The sequence below is a fragment of the Fundulus heteroclitus genome, chromosome 7, assembly GCF_011125445.2.
Source record: "Fundulus heteroclitus isolate FHET01 chromosome 7, MU-UCD_Fhet_4.1, whole genome shotgun sequence".
NCBI classification, from domain to species: Eukaryota; Metazoa; Chordata; class Actinopteri; order Cyprinodontiformes; family Fundulidae; genus Fundulus; species Fundulus heteroclitus.
The window spans coordinates 43,963,613-43,977,998 of record NC_046367.1 but is presented as its reverse complement, the minus strand read 5'-3'; the positions used below and the strand labels follow the sequence as shown (position 1 = coordinate 43,977,998).

At 39.1% G+C, this 14,386-nt stretch overlaps 1 protein-coding gene across 1 annotated transcript in view; it reads right to left on the bottom strand.

The window, feature by feature from the left end:
* LOC118563792 (germinal-center associated nuclear protein-like) overlaps positions 1-14,386 on the bottom strand; it is a 112,266-nt gene that overhangs the window by 24,253 nt on the left and 73,627 nt on the right. The window lies entirely within an intron of this gene.

The following is a 14,386-nucleotide window of genomic DNA, read 5'->3' as shown; positions in this document are numbered from 1 at the left end:
ACTCTCCAGCAGTCAGTGAGCGAGAGGCGAGGTCACTGGGTCCATTTGGACAGGTTTCCAGTCACCGGGCTAAAAGTTAGCAGTTTTATTACACTTTAAAATAGTTAAGTGATGCCTTTTTATAAACTCAGGAGTTGTGATCACCAACAAAAATGACTGATTCTGATTGAGTGAATGTTGTGCGTTTATGGCAAAAAGGAAGCCTTTCTCAGATATTCAGAGGGCAGAGAATTCCCAAAGTATCTAACATATTCTACTTCCTGCAAAGGAAGTAGAATATGAAATGTTAGGGACTGGCTAATATACAGCAGGTCAAAAAAAGGTAATATTTTGGCTGCAGTGCTTGCTGTTCTCTTATGAAGAAAAGATCAACTAGTGCACTAAATTCAATAGAAGGGTTGAAAATATCCAATATACAATACAGATATTTCCAGGACATTAAGTATACAGTTAAGTTGACTTTTTAGGTGTGTGTGTGTGTGTGTGTGTGTGTGTGTGTGTGTGGTGGCAGGTGTAGAGGGGGGGGGGGGCAGAAAGACTGTGTTGTCCTGGGCCCTAGCAAAGCTGTCAGCTGGCCTGATCATGAGTGTGTTAAAATATATTTTTTAAACTGACTAGCGACACAGCTCTGATTCAGAAGAGGAGGTGGTATCAGAAGATTTTTTTTATTTTATTTATTTTTTGCTGTTATTGTTCACTGGCACAATAAAACTACTTATTGGGATCAATAAAAATGCATGGAAATCTACTTGCTGCACATTTGTACTATTTAAGTCAATAGATATACTATACAAATACTGCTCACCCTATTCAAAAAAATAACCCCCTAAGAAAAAGTAATACAATTTACTGAGTCATAGAAACGAGCGGTGTCTTCAAAGTAAAGGCAGTCTTTCTGCCAGGTGAAGAGGGATAATCCAGACATTCACTCAATTTGTGGTGAATCACAATTTATTTAACTCAAAATAGAATTGGTGTTTAAAATTAAATTACATTTATAGTGATTGCGGGGTCCCCCAATCACTATAGATTGGGGGTTTGTTAAAGCTGGGTCATTAGTACCTGGAGGACGTGGGGTGTATACAGAATATCAGAATCAGACATACTTTAATAATCCCAGAGGGAAATTACTTAAATTATATAAGGACTGCATTAGGTTTAAACTCTTTCAGTTTTATTGACAACCCCCCCCCCCCCCCCACCACCACCACCACCACCACCACCACTACCACCAAGCATCCCCCACAATCAATCAATTAGAAATTCACGCATCTGATCCTCCCAGACATTCACGCAGGCTGTGCTGAGATGTTGCTCTTCTGCTCCTCAGGTAGTAATCTACCTGTAAAGGTAACTGATAGAGTTAAGTTTAATAACTCTTTGATTCTGGAAAGAAAGCCAACACAAACAAGTTTTTAGACTCTTCTCAAAGAGACAGAGGGCAGAAGAGCCAGAAACGTGAGGCCGTTTTCATCACAGTCTCGGCTCTATCTGCGCTGGTTACCTCTGTCCATTTGCCTTTATTATCAGACATCAAAGAAGTGGCAGGCGGAGTCAGGGGTTCACAACATGGGGGTAAAAGATAAGGGGGAGTTTTACAACATGGGGTAGGTACACAAAGAGGTGTAAGATTAACATATATAGCAAGAGACTTGGTCTAGGAGAACCATCTGTTTCTCCTGTGTGAAGTTAAAACAGTAGAACAGTCCTTAATAAAAAGATAAAAACAAAATGATTACATTCACATTTCTTCTAACATTCCCTCCTTTTAATCATTTTTATCTACAATTGGAGCTTAACGTAACCTACTTCAAGTACTCATTTCTTGCGTTCTGCATTTTTTAATGAGACTGTCATTTTGTTAAGCATTTAACATGGGAAAAGTTAAACTACGGGGTGTACTTCTTCAAGAGGGATTTGTGAAAGCATTTAATATTGAAACATTACATTTCCCATAGTCTTAGCAATCATAGACTTTAGGCATGGGATTACACAAGCAGTAAAAACACAAAGAATAATAAAAACAATAATAATGGGTGTCATTATTTTCAGTGAAAGGTGCCACTACGATGAAAAGAACCAGGGGAGGAAGTCCACACTTAGAGGAACAGCATCCTGGGACATTGCTTGTTGCAGATTCTTTAAAGCAGACATAGCTTCAGTAATATGAGTTTCATTCGCATCAGAAATGTACGTACAGCAGGAAATTCCAATAATTACACATACGCCACCTTGGCTAGCAGTTTACATGTCCAAAACCATTCTGTTTTGCAGTACCATTAAATGCATTTCCAGGTGCAAACACAGGTACGAGGACAGTCCTCAGGAAACACGTTCCGTCTCCTGCCGGCATGCTCTTAGCATACAGTGTGGGTTGTCTGGTGGATTTGGGCATCACTGAGCATATGTAGCAGTTACTCATGTTCTTCTCTTCAGCCAACATCGTCACATACATTTGCCACAAATTGTCTGGGTGATGGTCTGGGAGATTTCCCAGCCAAATCTTCATGGCAGTGGAGTGGATGAACCTCTTCCTCTCTCACTCAGCGGATCTGGACTCAAACAGAGTCCAGCAAACATTTTTGCTAGGTTAGCAGAGATGTTAATTTTACCCAGGACTCTAAAGAACAGGGATCAGTTGATTTCTTCACCGACGTTGAGACGAGTGGCCCTAAAAAACCAAACCCCTTTGATGTCGGACTTCCCCAATGTTCCAACCTTTAGGCACTTAACACTCTCTGTAACTTACAGTGGCTGAGGTGAATTCAGGAAGGTCTTTCAGCAATCTTCACAGCTGTTGGTGTGGTCAGGAGCACTTGGTATGGTCCTTCCCACCTAGGGCTTGTCCAGTTTTTCCTTCTGATGACTTTGACGAACACCCAGTCTCCTGGTCTCACTGTTTGTGGATCCTGTGGAGAAAAAGATTCTCCTGGCAGTAAATTTGCATTGGACAGTTCTTTAGACTGCAACATTTCTCTCATGTAGTCTGCTAGTTTTTTTTTTTTTTTTTTTTTTTTTTCTTCTTGTATCTTTTAACCTTCTTCTGAGATAGCAGGGCTTGTAACTGTACTTGTTTCTGCACCCACTGAGCATGGTCTAATTATTCCTGCATCCTCCATCTATTTCTTTTTTTTATTTTTATTTTTTTATTTGGGCTGAAAGCCCCCTCGGTCGCTAGGACCGCCCCTGCCTCCTCGGAAACCTCCTCAACGCCGTTGAAGGGTCCGGTGGCTTGGAAAGCAAATATTTCTTCTGAATCACACATAGGATCTTCCCAGAAAATGTGTGTCCCCCCTCCAGATGCACAAACTCCCTTTTTTGCGTGTTTCTCTTTTTTGATGCACATATTCCATAACTGTGGTTACATTAGACGTTGCCAGTGTAACTAAATGTTTTTTAACCCACTCATAGATATATGGCTGGAAACCTCCCATCAACATTTTTTTTAGCTGTTGCTGATATGGTGTTTCATCTCCGTCAGCGGGAGGGATGCCGCTGTGAAACTTATATTCTTTTTCAAAACGTATTTTGAACTTGTCTACGTCTTCCCCTATTTTTTGTTTTATGGACGGCAAGTGTCCATAATCTGCTCTTCTGTGGAAAACCGCTCGTGCTGCTTTTGCTAGAGCTGTCCATTTCTGCCTTTGTTCGATCCCCATTTGTGCCTGATGTTCAAATATTCCGCCTCGTTTGGTTCTGCCTGTATGATTCGCCCTTACTTTTTCCCAATGTTTTCCCACTGACGACTGTAAGGCTTGTTCGAACTCATTTCCATTTAAACCATATGAGCTATGAATTTCCTCCATGTCTTGGGTCCATACTTCTGGATCTTCCTGTGGAGAAATTACAGCTTCTACAGCCTTTCTGGTTTCCTCTAACGACCACGGACGGAAAACTGGGATTGTTTGAGGCTGCTGAGCTCCTACGTTAGGATTTGTGTCCTGCACCATAGGACACAATCCTTTGGACCGGTCTGTAGATAATGAATGATCTGATTTACTCAGTTCATCCAGGTCTGGGTACAGATTTGAAATATCCTTGGGGGGGTTTGAGGGATTATACTGTGGTGGTCTGTTTTCTTCAGTTGCCACCATAGTTTGCGTTACTGAAGTAATGTTCTGGCGGGTTCTTTTTTGTTTAGAGCCTAAACTTGTAGGAGACCATATAGGTGATGAAGTGAGGCTTTGACGCGCTGCTCCATCGGCCACCCCACTCCCTCCTTCTGGTCGGGACTGTCTCTGCCTACGGTCTGCTTTATTTTTTGCTCGTGCAACCTGCCTTTTTTGTGCTTGATTTAACCAACAGCGTGCAATTTCAAGCTCTTTTATTTTTTCCTGTTGTTGTTTTCCTGATTTTGCACTAGCGCTTGTTTCTAGGCGACACACAACGTTTTCCCATTTAGTCACTTTCAACACACCATCTACATTATACTTTTTCTTCCACTTCCCCAAGTATTTTAAATTAAGTGGATCAATCTGATTCATAAACATTTCATCCCCTTTTGGATTTCCCTTTACTGTACTTTGTCTGGAACCCATCCTATTTTACTTTTGTGTTGTGTTTATATCATTTCCAGGACCTTAATCCTGTTTTCTTTTGTTTTTTTTTCTTTTTCTTTTTATATACACCTTTCAGGACTTTAACCTGGATTTCCCTTTTTTTTTTTTTTTTTTTTTAAATCTACATCTTCACGATTTTAACCTGGATTTCTTTTTTAATCTACCTTTCAGGACTTTAACCTGGATTTGCTTTTTTTTTATCTAATTTTCAGGACTTTAACCTGGATTTCCTTTTTTTAATCAAATTTTTTCAGGACTTTAACCTGGATTTCTTTTTTTTTCTTCTCTACCTTTCAGGACTTTAACCTGGATTTCCTTTTTTAATCTACCTTTCAGGACTTTAACCTGGATTTCTTTTTTTTCCCCCTACCTTTCAGGACTTTAACCTGGATTTCCTTTTTTAATCTAATTTTCAGGACTTTAACCTGGATTTCCTTTTTTTTTATCTAATTTTCAGGACTTTAACCTGGATTTCTTTTTTTTCCCTACCTTTCAGGACTTTAACCTGGATTTCCTTTTTTAATCTACTTTTCAGGAATTTAACCTGGTTTTCCTTAACTTCTGCGACGGACTCAAACCGGCAGCTTCGAGAGACTCAAACTCTCGATTAACTTTTCGGGGAACTTTTAATCACCCGTAACCCTGAACGATGGACTTTAACCGATCGCTTTAAAACTTACTTGATTTGTTTGGCTTTCTCCCCGGTCGGAATCCCGTCAATCTTCTCGTTGCCGAAAGGAGACGCTGGTCCTAGCGAGGAAATTACCTCCCGGGACTTTCACCAGGTCCTTGCCACGGACCTGCAGTGGTTTACAGCGTGTTGCTCCTCTCGTCAGCGAGTCGATATGTTGGGATCCGAGTCACGGCGCCAGCTGATAGAGTTAAGTTTAATAACCCTTTATTCTGGAAAGAAAGCCAACACAAACAAGTTTTTTAGACTCTTCTCAAAGAGACAGAGGGCAGAAGAGCCAGAAACGTGAGGCCGTTTTCATCACAGTCTCGGCTCTATCTGCGCTGGTTACCTCTGTCCGTTTGCCTTTATTATCAGACATCAAAGAACTGGCAGGCGGAGTCAGGGGTTCACAATATGGGGGTAAGAAACAAAACAAAAGGCAAGGGGGGTTTTACAACATGGGGTTGGCACACACAGAGGTGTAAGATTAACATATATAGCAAGAGACTCTTGGTCTAGGAGAACCATCTGTTTCTCCTGTGTGAAGTTAAAACAGTAGAACAGTCCTTAATAAAAAGATAAAAACAAAATGATTACATTCACATTTCTTCTAACATATGTATAGTCCAGAGATTAAATTTACATGAGTTACATATTTTTCGAAGCAAACTTATCCCTGCATTAATTATAGCAGGAGGTCGACTTAAAAAGGTACTTTTAATTCCCTCTGATCAAATACTGGAAGCCGCCTTATCTCCCAGTGATCGAAAGAGGACTACGCTTTTGCTGGGCCGAGCAAAGCGACTATGAGCCAGGAGGAAGAGACGAAGGAGTCTCTACATCCAGTCCCCGCTGCTGCTCGTTCCTGTCGAGACGCATTCAGGACGCCGTGTTATCCGGAGCGCTCACGGACCCAACCGGGACTTCACTCGGAATCACCTCAAAGTAACGGGGTTCTCCCTTTTTATTTCTTTTTCATCCACAGGGTGTTTAGAAGTGCCTGGGCAGATGTAGGAACTTTGTAGGTGTAGGTTAATGCTTTTCACTCCACGACCAAGTTGGATTTATTTTGCTGAATAATTTCTTGTATGTGCATGCATTTTACAATTGATTTTGCTGTATTGATTGTGGTTTATCAATAACCCCGCCGTGGGCCACTGCTTCAGTTCTTTTCCATCTTCTTCCATGCTTCCCCCCCCCTCTCTTTTCGCTTCTCCTTATCAGTAAATTTGATCGCTTTGTTTGAATCTTAGTTCGTGGTTGTTCTTTAAACCCACCCGTGAACCACTCCCTCTCGGAGCGAGGTACCGCCTCACACAGACATATATACGTAGACGCGTCATAGGGTTCAGGTTCGCACATCAACGTCACCGCCATATTGTATGTGGCAGAAAAAAGTTGAGTTCTGTTATTGTGAACGTGGATCAGAGAAGATGCCTCATTCCTGTGCTGCAATAAATACACACGCACACACCCACACACACACACACACACACATATATATATATATATATATATATATATATATATATATATATATATATATATATATATATTTGTGTGTGTATGTGTTATGAATATAAGGATCAATTTGTTAAATCTAAACATTATGGTCTTCATTATTTCATAAAACCGTGTCACATGTGAACCTTTAGGAACAGACTTTTTGGCTGAGTATTAAAGAGGTAAAATTAATAACATGAGGAAAAAAAGTCCTAGGTCAATAAAGTAAAAATAAACAAACAAACACAAAAGTGATAATGTTATGATAAAAACGTCATATTATGAGAATTAAGGGGGAACATTCCAGGATAATCACAGTTTGCAGAATTATTTCACTCCTGGAGTAATAGGGCAAGGTTAGATTATTTTAAATATTTTTATTCTTTAGGAGAATAAACTCAGGAGAATGAAAGTAAAGGGATACTAAAATAAACTTGTGATATTACAAAAAAATACTACGAATACAAAGTATATTCAGAGATTAAAGTCCCTCTGATACTGTTTAAGTGACTGAGTAATTGCAGATTTGCCACATTTAAGATGGCGGACGCTCTGACGCATCGCAGCATAGGCAGAACCCGCCCAATGACGCGTCTACTCTTATATTATGTCTATGCCGCCTCACATTAGCGTAAGCGTGGTGACATCACTAGGGCCTTCCGTGACGTATCACGCAAGGTTGTAGAGCCTACGTCATCATAGTCGCCATCTTGCGAGTGTCTCAGAGCGGGTGTCTGCTCCCCAATGCTGCGACATCAAATGCCGACCTCTCTCAGTGTGGTTTATACAACCGTGAGCTGAACTTAGATTCGCGAATCGCTCATGTTAATCCATTGTTTAATTTTGTTTCTTTTATTTCCACCTATATTTTGCATGTGTAGCTTTAGTAATGAGTAAGATTTCCCAGGGTTGTGAATCAGAGAATTACTGTAACAGGGAATTCCTTTTGGTTCAATAAAACCACCATTGCGGAATAGAAATTGTTTTGTGTTCAATTCAATTCACAGTTGCCTGGTTATTCAGAATTCAGAGCTAACCTCCTTTGGAGTTAACATCTGGTATTAATACAGAGACAATATCATTGGATAGTGATAAGGAATAAGGATTTAAACCATAGACATAATATAAGAGTAGACCCGTCATTGGGCAGGTTCTGCCTATGCTGCGATGCGTCAGAGCGTCCGCCATCTTAAATGTGGCAAATCTGCAGTTACTCAGTCACTTAAACAGTATCAGAGGGACTTTAATCTCTGAATATACTTTGTATTCGTAGTATTTTTGTTTTTGTAATATTACAAGTTTATTTTCGTATTCCTTTAGCTTCATTATCCTGAATTTATTCTCCTAAAGAATAAAAATAATTAAAATAATCTAACCTGGCCCTACTACTCCAGGAGTGAAATAATTCAGCAAACTGTGATTATTCTGGAAATGTTCCCCCTTAATTCTCATATTATGATGTTTTTATCATAACATTAACATTTTTGTGTTTGTTATTTTATTTTTACTTTAGGACTTTTTTTCTCATATTATTAATTTTACCTCTTTAATACTCACCCAAAAAGTCTGTTCCTAAAGGCTCACATGTGACACGGTTTTATGAAATAATGAAGACCACAATGTTTAGATTTAACAAATTGATCCTTATATTCATAACACATAAACACACACACACACACACACACACATATATATATATATATATATATATATATATATGCGTGTGTGTGTGTATTTATTGCAGCACAGGAATGAGGAATCTTCTCTGATCCACGTTCACAATAACAGAACTCAACTTTTTTCTGCCACATACAATATGGCGGTGACGTTGACGTGCGAACCTGCGCCCTATGACGCGTCTACGTATATATGTCTGTGATTTAAACTCGCAGTTACATTGGGGTTCTCACAGCCTGCCGGATAAACGTCGGTTAAAAGTCCGACCAGATCATTTATTCCAGTATAAATGAGTTCATAACAGCAAATTAACTAATGCATTAGTGGTATAAATACTTACAAGCTTATAGCTAACATCACCACCATTTGAACTATATTTTGTTATAGCGGAATTTTGAGTTGAGTGATTTATTATTTAAATTATAATACCAAATTATAATTAATAATAATAATAAGCATATTCACACAGCTTCTGGTATAACAAATGCCAGTGCCACATGCAGTTATTATCCAATGGGAGGCTCATACCTATTTGCTTAATTACATCCAGGGGGAGACTTTTTTTTTTGCCAGGAAGTGTATGTAGGAATGCGGAAAACTGTGAGCCAGATTAGTAATTAGGGAGTAATATGGCCAATCAATGTAGGAAGTTAATGTCTTTGATCATGTGTTTCTTTTAAGACGCTGAATTAACTAATGTTTTTTGTTTATTTGCATTTCCAGCCTCTCAGGAGTCTTTGACTGTGACAGTGGATGTCTATAAGGGGGAAGAATCTGTAGAGCTGTCCTGCCTGTACAGCAAAGAATTACAAGATTTTGTCACAGTGAAATGGAGCCGCTTTGATCTCAATCCCAATATTGTCCATAAACGGCGAGAAAGAGACGACCTGCGTGGACAAAACAAGCTTTTTGAAGGACGAACATCAATGAGACCTGATGCTCTAGACTCCAGTGACTTCAGCCTCACTCTGAAAGAACCACAACTGTCTGACAGCGGGATCTACATCTGCAGCCTCGGTGATAAAGAAGAAATAATCTTATCAGACATTCAGCTGCATGTCAGAGGTCAGCCACCTTAATGTAAAGACACAATATATTTAAGTCATGACTCCAATTTTTGAATTCAGATGTTATCATAATGCATAGAGAACATCTTCAGTAAATATCAGCCACTTGTAAATACCCCTGTTAATTTTTAGTGGTGTTATAACAAAGTAGAAGTGACTGAGAACAGCAGTCAATAACTCAGCCATGAAGTTATAAAATCACAGTGAGGTCAGCAGATGCTGAAGTGAGGAAACAAAATGCAGGTGTCTAAACTTAGGTGATGTAATCATGATAGGATGGTGATGAAAAAAGCAGAGAAAAGCCTTTGTGTCCAAAACTAAGAGAACCGTAGGACCACGTAATAATATAAACTGAAGCATCATGAAAAAATAACTGATTTAGGAAATGGAGATTAAAACCCTAGAACAATATGTGCAGATACATTTTTACAGTTTATGAAGTAAGTGAAACTTTAGTTAATAGGTCAACAGTTTAAATGTTCACCAGTATAAATGTTAGTAGTTTTAACTTTGACATTTGAAGTAACTCATCGTTGTGATTTCTTCAGGATTTCTCCCTCTTGATGGTTCCCAGCTCAGATTTTTGAGTTTCTAAAGATCTGAGCATTAAAGTCTCTGCTGGACATGAGTCTGATCACACAGGAGGAAGCTGCGTCTAGTTCAGGGGTTCCCAAACTTTTTCAGCCGCGCACCCCCTTCAGTGTCCCAACCGGCTTGCCCCCCCCAAAAAAAAGAAAAAATTCTGTTGCAGTTACATCAATTCAACCATCTTAACAAAAGTTGTGGGAATAAAAGTAGAACATAATTTGAATTAAACTGCAATAAAGTCGCAACATCCACAACAGAATCCTGAGGATTTTGCAGGTGCATCACTGGCTCAGCCTGCAGCGAGCAGTAAGTAGTAACTGCAGAGCTGTGGGGGCGTTCCGACTGGGGGCGTTCTGACTGGGGGCGTTCCAACTGGTGGGGGCGTTCTGACTGGGGGCGTTCCGACAGAGCGGCCATCTTAGGTCAGACCAAGGTGCAGTCAGTCAGACACAATACAAGTCAATTCAGGAAAATGTACTTTATGTTTTCAGACACTGAATCCGGTGAATTCTCACCCGTTTTCCAGATAAATCAACTGACTGAAAACGTCACCCCTTTAGGGGCTACATAGGACCAATTGATTGAATTAAATGATTGTCTAACTTAATAAATTATTTCGAATTTGTATTGAAAGTAAGCAAACTTCCAGAGCTCCGTCCGAGGATGCCCGATTTTTGCTCCGCTCATGGGTGCGCAAATAAAAGGACACTAGGACACTTGTTTTTTATTAAACAAACCATACATTGAAAAATATTGCAGAGTTACACAAAAGCATCCGAACCTTTCGTCCGTTGAAAGGCAGGTGACAGTCCGGATTTTGAATGCCCCACACGCATATTTGTCCTTCTTTTTCAGGCTTTATGCTAGGAAGCGGATTTTTTTTTTCCAACTTTGCCTGGCTCCATGCAGCAAAATGTCCAATCGCCTACTCGCTCGGATCTGGTTTTTACCTGTGATTACATGTAATCAATACGCTGCGCTGCAGCTGTGTGACAGAAGCAGCGCTGTCAACTCTGCCTCTGTATGCTTTCTTTTTTTTTCTACAGTCGCTGGTAAATTTCGTGAGTTGCGTTTTTTTTTAGCTTTATTTTTGAACGTGCAGTCGCATATTTGGGGTGTTTCTCCAGTAGAAGCCCTTATCCTGACAGGACAGAATTCTATCGTAGGCTACTACATATAATAGTCATAATAGTCCTCGCGCTGTTGCTTTCTCCTGACACCGCGAGCCGGTTAATATCTGTCTGCATACAACGCCGTTATTATTACAAATCACATGTGGTCCCTAGGTAAAACTAATACCCTGCGATAGGGATTTTTTTCGTCGGGACGGATTTTTTCAGCGGGACGGACATTTTTCGTCCGTCCCGCTGAATGAAGGAGATGGAGGGAAAAAATATATGTATTGAAGTGGGCAAATCAACGAACCAATCAGCGTTGGCGTGGGGGCGTTCCGACAGTGTGGGCGTTCCGACAGTGGGGGCGTTCCGACAGTGGGGGCGTTCTTACGCTCTGCAGTTATACCCTTCTCGCAGCGAGAGAAAGAAAGAGACGCTCAGATCGGCCACACCTCCACAACCTGAAACGTCTCTGAAGCAAAGGATTAAACTGATGATCTACCTGTGTGTGTTCTCACTACAAACACAAAGAACTTTGATATGAGAGAGAGAGAGAGAGAGAGAGAGAGAGAGAGAGAGAGAGAGAGAGAGAGAGAGAGAGAGAGAGAGAGAGAGAGAGAGAGAGAGATCAATAAACATGTTATCAATCAGAGAAATAAAAACTTATACAGCGGCTACATTCAGCAGGTAAACACGCCCATGACAACACACCTCAGCCCCATCGCCGGTTTGTCCCTGTCTGAATATGCGCTGAAACCGCATCTGTAAAATGAACTGTGCCTGTCTGACTCTCAATGAAACGTATTGCAGCTCTGTGCGTGAATGTAGTCAAGAAATCACGGGGGGTGGGCGAGTCATGCGCGTCAGTGCTGGTAGAGGTTCAGAGTCACCCCAACAGGAGCAGCGCTGGTTGGAGGCGCTGCGCGATCGAAAGAGAGACTGTGTCGCTCAGTTGAAGCTTGTAAAAACTTTCGGCCAGAATTCATTTGTCCCTCTACTGACGTACACGACGTCAAGCGAGGAAAGAGTTGGAGAGACATTTGTCAATGACATTGACATTTTTCATTGGTTTGCAATTCACTCGTCTGTTTTCCTTCGATTACGCATATTTGCAGAATGAATGAAGTAGAGGGCACAAGCTGCTTCAATGCGTAGAAGAAGATAAATTCATCTTAAAATGAAGCGTAGAACAATACTTTTTAAAATAAACAGATTTTCATGTTAATACATTTTATTTATTTATTAAATTTGCTGTTTTGATTTTAGTTTCCACAAAGGAAATGTTTATTTACACATCTTTATTGTGTGGGGGAAAAAACATTGTCAAACCGCCATTACAGATTTCAGCTCCCACAGTTTGGGAATACCTGTTCTAGTTTATTCATCCTGAAAAGATGTTAGAGGATCTTTAAAGAGCTGCTGAACATGGCAGAAAATCCGTGTTCATCTGTTATTATGCTTCATTTAGTTATTTTAAATACCTGAACAGATTTGTGAATAACAGACCTTCTTTCAAACTGCCTGCAAAATATAGGAACAGTATCTAAAGCCCAAAAAATTATTCTCTCTTGAAATACTTAAGAAGCTTTCATGCCAGGAAGTAAATGTTGACCATGGTTTATAGTGACTTAGAGCCTTTTCTGCTTTAGTATGACATCTTGGTACGATAACAAACCAATCAGGTGATCAATCAGTAAGATTATTGACTCAGAACAGATAGAAATTATACGACCAATCCCTGCTGAAGCCATCAGGTCAATAAGACTCCTCTCCTCCTCTTTACTCTTTGGTTCAGTTGTTGCCATCTGGCAGAAGACATAAAGCACCGTTAGCATGAAAAACTGAACTATTTTATTCCAGCTGTAACAGTTTTAAATAGGGGGAAAATGTTTTCACTTTTCTTAGACACGAATGGTTTTGTGTGTCTTTGTGCTGAGATATTCAATAAATGAATTCAATGACTAATTTTACTAAGTGGAACATTATATCGTTTAATTACATGAAGACTGATGTTTTCTAGCCTAATGATTGACAGTAAATATGACATTTAGGATTGGAATATTTCAGCAGACAAATAAAAATAATGATTCAGAAATGTGGGTTTAATGAAAGCTATGTTTAAGTTCTGCTTAAAGTAGGGCTGGGTGATAAAACAATTTAATCAATTAAATCGAATTTACATTTTTTATAAGATTACATTTTCAGAAAATCTGGATTTTATTTAGCCAATACACTCATTGGGCTTCCATGAAGAAAATAGCAGCACTGCTGAATATATGTTTAGGTAAATATATTGTCAAAATAGGACGAGAAACTTTATTTATTAATTTAGTTTTCTTTTAAGTTAGTTTGAAGTTACACAAGGGAAGTGAAGGCTGTTCTTAGCTCATCGTGTAAAACCACAAGTAGCAAAGATTTTATTATATTTTCATTGTTGACTATGGCAGGGCCGCCAACTTGTTTTACAAGTATTTCACATTTAGTAGCTTTTTGAATTCATTCAACGCCCAAACAAAATGCTTGACATAAAAGCAAGTTTTTTTGTTTGTGTGAAACAAAATGGTGGGAAAAATAGATTAGTTGGGTTTTACATTATAAAATCAGAGATTTTATAATGTAACCAACCAGCCCTAGCTTAAAGGTTGTTATATTCAAAAGGTCCTTTTAATCTGAAAATAAGCCTCATTATAACTAATTCTAATTTATGGACTATGATCTATATGTGAATGTTTGGGGTTACATTCTTATTTATTTATTTAGGCTTTTTTCTCTCTACGCTTTAGTAAAGAACAGTAAAGTATCTGACCTTTCATTACCTTTGTGCATAATAAAAAAAAAAAAAAAAAGATAGATTGCCCTAAAACTCATTTGTGTTCAGCCAACACTAAATAAATAACCAGAACTGAATTTAGTTCTTAAAATGAAACTATTTGGACAAATATGGTGCTCTATGTAAATTCCAACTCTTATATATATATTTTTCACGATTTAACAATCACTTTGAGGTACTTGAAGGAGACAAAAAATTGCTAAACAAATTATCTTTAAGAGCAATAAAACTACAAATGTTCACAATGATCAGATTCAACTGTAATATAACTTTTTAAAAGCAATCTCTCAGATATGTTAACATGAATCTGCAAACTATTACATTTTTCAGACAAAGTTAAAACATCTTTCATGTCTAACATCTAACTGGTCTTT